The following is a 6,000-nucleotide window of genomic DNA, read 5'->3' on the forward strand; positions in this document are numbered from 1 at the left end:
GGCGAGGCCCGGGCCCCGCTCACCCTCAGCCTTCTGGACGGCGGCTCTGTACTTGGCGCCGCGGGGCCACCGCGGGGCCCTCTCCACACTCACCGTCGCCTTTGTCTGGGCTCCCAGCTCCGGCCGCGCGGCTCCGAGCGCCGGCTCCGATGTTTCTAGGGTCTCCACACACCCGCAGCTGCGCTCCCTGCTTCGGGCTCCGCCCTCCCGCTCAGGCTCGCGCGCGCAGAGGCGGAGCCACAGGCGGTGTGTACGGCTGCGCGGCCACGCCCCCAGTGCCAGGACACGCCCTGTCCCCCCAGTAGGCGGGCTGGCTGCTGCGAGGCCCCGCCCAGTGAGGGAGCTGTGAGACCCCGGGGACGTCAGGCGCGCGCAGAGTGACCCGCTGAGTGGGCGGGGAAGGGGGGAGAGAGGGGGGAGGGAAGAGGGGGTGATGGTGGCCGCGCGCCACAACCCCTTCCCATCCAAATCCGGCAAATGGACGCGCCAGGGCAAGCGAGGGCGCTGCGGGGCAGAGCTGGCCAGCACCAGGTGTCTCTCAGCTGGTAGCAGTTGAGAACTATTTGCCTCAAACCCTCCGTCACATTACTTTTAAGGAATCAGAATCACTGACTCACTGGCGGGCATAGAGCCAGTTGCTGGCATTTGAAATGTGTGCAAAGTGTCCAGTGCGTCTCTGTGACTTCTTGTGGGGTCGTTTTTTGGTTTTGTTTTGTTGTTGTTTGAGACAGGGTCTCTTTGTAGCCCCGAATGGCGTCAGACTCACTATGTAGCTAAGGCTGGCCTGGGTCTAGTGATCCTCTAGTGATCTCCTGCATCCACCTCCCAAATGCTGGGATTACAAGTGTGTGTCACACACCTCAGGTCTTTTGGGGTAGAATCCTGGATGACCTGGAATTCACAGAAGTCCTCCTGCCTCAGCTACCACATTCTGCTTTTTGACTACGTACCGAGAAGCAAGAAATGAATGAACATCTTCCACTTAAAATCTGACGGCACATACTCAAAAATGGAGCTAGCTGCCCATCATGATGTGTAGGCATTTTTTAGCAGTTCAATCCTCAAACTGGAGTACTCCTTGATTCCTCTCATTCTCATCATCCATTCTGTCAATAAGAGCAGTTGGTAAGGTTCTACATTCAAAATAAACCAAAGTCAGACAACTTTTCACCTACATTGCTTCTGTCATTCGTGGCCCCAGTCATACTTCAGTGGCCTTCTTAAGTGGCCCCCCTGGCCACCATCAACCAAGTCTGTTGTCAAAACAAAGGGAGCCTATCCTCCCTCAAGGAAAGTCAGCTTGTGTCTCAGCTGATCGAAATCCACCAGAGTTCCAGTTACCGTAGAAGATAAGATCTTTACAATGGCTAATGAAGTCCCTGGAATTTGGTTTTTCCCTATAGGTCTCAGAATTCATCTCCAGTCACTCACGGCTGCTTGCATATTCCAGACTGCCACTCAGGGACTAGGACATTCTTCAATGTCTACCTTCACTCCTCAACTGCACTCTGATCTCCCTTAACAATAACACTTAGCCTAAATCCACTACTTTAAATTGCTACGGGCTCAATCTTTCCCACCCTGCTCCTGTTCTCTTCACCCCAGAACAAGCTTCACAATTTATTCCATATTTTTGTTTTTGTGTGGCTATCTTCCCCAACAGAAGCTGGGTATTTGGATTAGCTGGTTTTGATTTATGTATCGCTGTGGCCAGAACCCAGGGGCTTGCTCTTTCGTGGTGGGTGCTCTGCCACTGAGCTACATATGCAGACCTCTGAGGTTGGGGATGGCTGTTCTAGTCAACTGATACTTCCCAAGTACCTAGAGAAATGAAAAAATTTAAACATCCCCAAGATAATAGCAAATTTAAAACAACAAAAATAACCAATTTTATTTTCAGTTTCCTCTGATTCCACTTTCTGTCTGTCAGTCAGCTGTTAGATCTTAACCTACATCATACCATAAGCATTTGGACTTTCCAGTTCTTTTGTGTACAGTAACCATTTACTTGACATTTGATGCAATTTTTGGCCAGTGACATCCTTGTATCCTATTTCACTGAGTAAGAATAATGTGATAGAGTAAAGAAAATTTCATATAATATTTAAAGGCACATTGTTTTAGGAAACTTCCCTAAGGCAAAAAACCCCAAAAACTTCCTAAGTATCACACATGTGCTTGCGTTGTTCTTTGACATGCAAATGTGGTCAACTTAAACAATATTTTCTACCACTTATCCATAAAAGGTAACAATCCTTATGGGAATGGTTACAGATTATTTCATACTTTATAGAAGTGTGAGGCGGGGTGATGATGGTACACACATTAATCCCAACATCAGGGAGGCAGAGGTAGGCAGATCTCTGTGAGTTCAAGGCCAGCCTGGCTTACATAACACATTTCAGGACAGCTAGGGCTACACAGAGAAACCCTGACTTGAAGAAAACAAAAGAGTAAATAAAAAATAAATAATAAAAATGTGTGATTGAACAGCATCTAGTTTGAGGTGCTAGGGCCATTCACACGCCCCTTTTGCTAAGGACCCAATTCTGATTAACTAGATGGGCATTGTTTTGTCGCTGTTGCTGTTATGGCTTCTTGAGACAGGGTCTCCCTATGCATAGACTTGCTTGGCCTGGCACTCACACTGTAGACTAGGGTGACTTTGAATTTGTGGCAATCCCTCTGCCTCTGCTTCTCATGTGCTGAGATTACACGCGTACGCGTGCACCTAGCTTAGATGATACTATTGTTTAACAGTATGTACACATGATGGTTTGCTCAATATTAGTAGCAGTCTCTTTACATATTTAATTTAGCCTTCATGGCTTAAAACAAAGCTACAAATTATACCTTATGATTCAGATTTTTTTTTTAAAAAAAAAAAAAGTTAAGTTTTAAGTCAGGCATGGTGACACACATCTTCCCAACAGATCTATGCAAGATCAAGGCAAACCTGGTCTACATAGTAAGTTCCACAAGAGCCAGGGCTACATAATGAGGCCCTCTTGAGGGAAAGAGGTTAAATTTTGCTCTTCAAAAAAAAAAAAATCATTGATAAAGGATTTCATCGTGTCAAAATACAGTTTGTAATTAAGATGATACCAAAAAACGAAATTTTCTGGAGTCAGAGACAGGGTGTGTCTTCATTGTCTTTAAGACTGTTGCCCAGTACAATCTTGCTCCCAAGAAAGGACAAGGACAGAAAACAGACACCTCCGTTCTTCACGTGCACAGTGGCCTGCCTCTGAGGCTCCTGATAAGCAGCAGAGTTGCTGAAGTACAAAAGGAGCTGTCTTGCGCACTTCCTAATCCATAACAAGTGGAAACACCAAGGACGGCAGGAAGCAACATGTTGGTCTAACCAGCTCCTAATCGCTTCTGGGCTCCCATTGCTACCACATTGGCCTGATTCTGCAGTCTTACTAAACCGAATAAATCTTCTTTTGGAGATCTCAAAGCTGGGGCTGGGGAGATGGCTCAGTGGGGACAAAGACGTGCTGTACAAGCATGAGAACTGAGTTCCATCCCAACCCCCATGAAAAAGCCTGTAATCCCAGCACTGGGAGGCAGAGATAGAGAGAATCCCTGACTAGCCCAAGCAGCAAGTCTCAGGTTTGATGAGAGACCCTGTCTCTAAAAGCAAAATGGAGAATGATAAAAAGATATGTGATGTCGATCTCTGTCTTCTGCATATGTACACATCCATACACTGTATATACATGTACATACATACACAACTCAAAGCAAATGAATTTTCCGACAAGTGTGCTATTTATATTTTTTAAACTGCTTCCCAAAACTTGATAGCAGCTCTATTTCCACATTTAGAAAGGAGACGGTGTATGGAATCAGAATCTGGAATTCAATCCAGACTCTGGTGCATAATTAGCAATGTAGCTCAGATCAAAGCTCTTTCAAAACCTACGTTTTCATTTAACAGGACTAATAATGTCTACCTTGAGAACTGTTGTGGGAAATCATTCAGAGAACTCACAGGCTCAAGCGAAGTACCAGCAATAAAATATTAACTATTAGCACGACACAAGCCTCTAATTAAGCTCCTTGCCCTGGTTCATAACAATACTGAGAAAAAGGGTTCATAAAAGGCGCTGGGATGGAACTGTTTGAGCCCTAAAGATAGCAGAATCAATCAAATGAACTTTGCTGTGTAGGTGCAGTTCTGGGAATTGAACTTAGGGCCTCTCACATGCTAGGCAAGGGCTCTACCACTGAGCAAAAGAATGATTCCAAAGAGGTCCCAAAAGCCCTTCAACCAGACCATGTGACAATCACAGTCCCACATGACAAAGAAGGGAAAGAGAAATAAAGTCGTTGTCAGCCTAGAACAGCCTGAATAGCTCGATACATAACTACTATCATAATAGTATGATCATATTTCTGAGTTTATCAGGGCCATCTCTAGTCCTGGCTTATTAATTATTTTGTCCCCTTTACTCTCAGCTGTACCCAGGGTTCAGTGGCTCTAGTATAGCCACTCTCTAATTAGAGGTAGGTATAAATTGTTTGGGACACAGAGATCACTCTATCAATTCTATGTAAAGTTATAGAAAGTTAAGTTGCTTTTTTTTTTCTTTCTTTCTTCTTTTTTTGGTGCTAGGGATGGAACCCAGGACCTCATATTTGCTAAGCCCTCTGTCGCTGAGCTATAGCTTCAGTCAAACAACATAAAACCTAGAGGCAAGCAGCAAACATCTCAGCCAGTTAGCTGACAGGATAATGGACATATGGCACAAGAATCATGACTTAAGATGGAAAAAAACTCAGAAAATGTGGAACTCAATAAGGACAGAAAAAAAAAAAAAAGACATTTATTGCCTGAAGCCCAGTGATGGGAAACTCATGGTGAACTTTGCTTCACATTTGCTTGGACCCTCAAGCAGTCATTGAATGCCCACTGTGTGCAAAGTAGGGTACCAAGTGTTGGGGAAGGCTGGCTAGAAACCCTGGCCTTTTGGCTCCATGAAATGTCACATGGCAGCATCACATAACTGGACACCAATAGCCTTAGGGAGATATCAGGTGTCTGTCCAGGTAGCAAAGGCTTCTTGGGACAGGAATTCGGGGTGGAAAGGAGGCAATCAGCTCTTCAGATGAAAGAGGCAGCTTCTACACTATGGAGAACACACCTGTGGTGCTGTGGGAGATTTATTATGGAGCACACTTCCTGAGCAGCAAGGATAGAGAAGAGTGGGTTAGGTCCATCAGCCCGAGTAGCTTCAATACCATCTGGAGCCTGTAACCTAAATGCATTGTAGCACCCCGAAAAAAAGTCCAGAGTTGGGTTTTCGTTGTTGTTATTGGAGCTGTGTTTTGTTTTGTTTTGAGACAGGATCTCCCAATGTAGCCCTGGCTGGCCTTGAATTCACTGTGTAGATAGACTAGGCTAACCTTGAATTTACAGAGATTTACCTGCCTTTGTCTCCCAAGTGCTGGGATTAAAGGTCTATGCCAACATGCCCAGCAAAACGTTGGGAACTATAATAAAAATGCTTTTGGGGGGGCTGGAGAGATGGCTCAGAGGTTAAGAGCACTGACTGCCTCTTCTAGAGGTCCTGAGTTCAATTTCTAGAACCCACATGGTGGCTCACAACCATCTGTAATGAGATCTGGCACCCTCTCCTGTCTACATAATAAATAAATAAATCTTTTTTAAAAAATGCCTTTGGGAATAGACAGCCAGAAAAGGGGAAGGGAGAAGCTTATGCTGGGTCAGACCAGAGCTCATGGACAACTAGAAACTTTTTTATTTCATTCTTGTGTGTGTGTGTGTGTGTGTGTGTGTGTGTGTGTGTGTGTGTGTGTGTTTAAGCAGGATCGGTGATTGAACCTAGGGTTCACTGCATGTGAGGCAAGTGCTTTTCCACTGAGCTACAGCCCTCTTCCGTCTTTCTGGTTCACACTATATATGCAAGATGTACAGATTTTCCCAACGGATAGCAATAAGTTTTCTTTGAACACTTGTTAGAATTAAATATG

At 45.1% G+C, this 6,000-nt stretch overlaps 1 protein-coding gene across 1 annotated transcript in view; it reads right to left on the bottom strand.

Moving 5' to 3' along the window:
- Cdc42se2 (CDC42 small effector 2) overlaps positions 1–234 on the bottom strand; it is an 83,077-nt gene extending 82,843 nt beyond the window's left edge. Inside the window, exon 1 of the mRNA XM_028880019.2 lies at positions 94–234. The gene's annotated coding sequence lies outside the window, so the exon portion shown is untranslated. The remainder of the gene's footprint in view (positions 1–93) is intronic.
- Positions 235–6,000: the final 5,766 nt, after the last annotated feature.

This window comes from Peromyscus leucopus, chromosome 8b (genome assembly GCF_004664715.2).
Source record: "Peromyscus leucopus breed LL Stock chromosome 8b, UCI_PerLeu_2.1, whole genome shotgun sequence".
Classification (NCBI taxonomy): Eukaryota; Metazoa; Chordata; class Mammalia; order Rodentia; family Cricetidae; genus Peromyscus; species Peromyscus leucopus.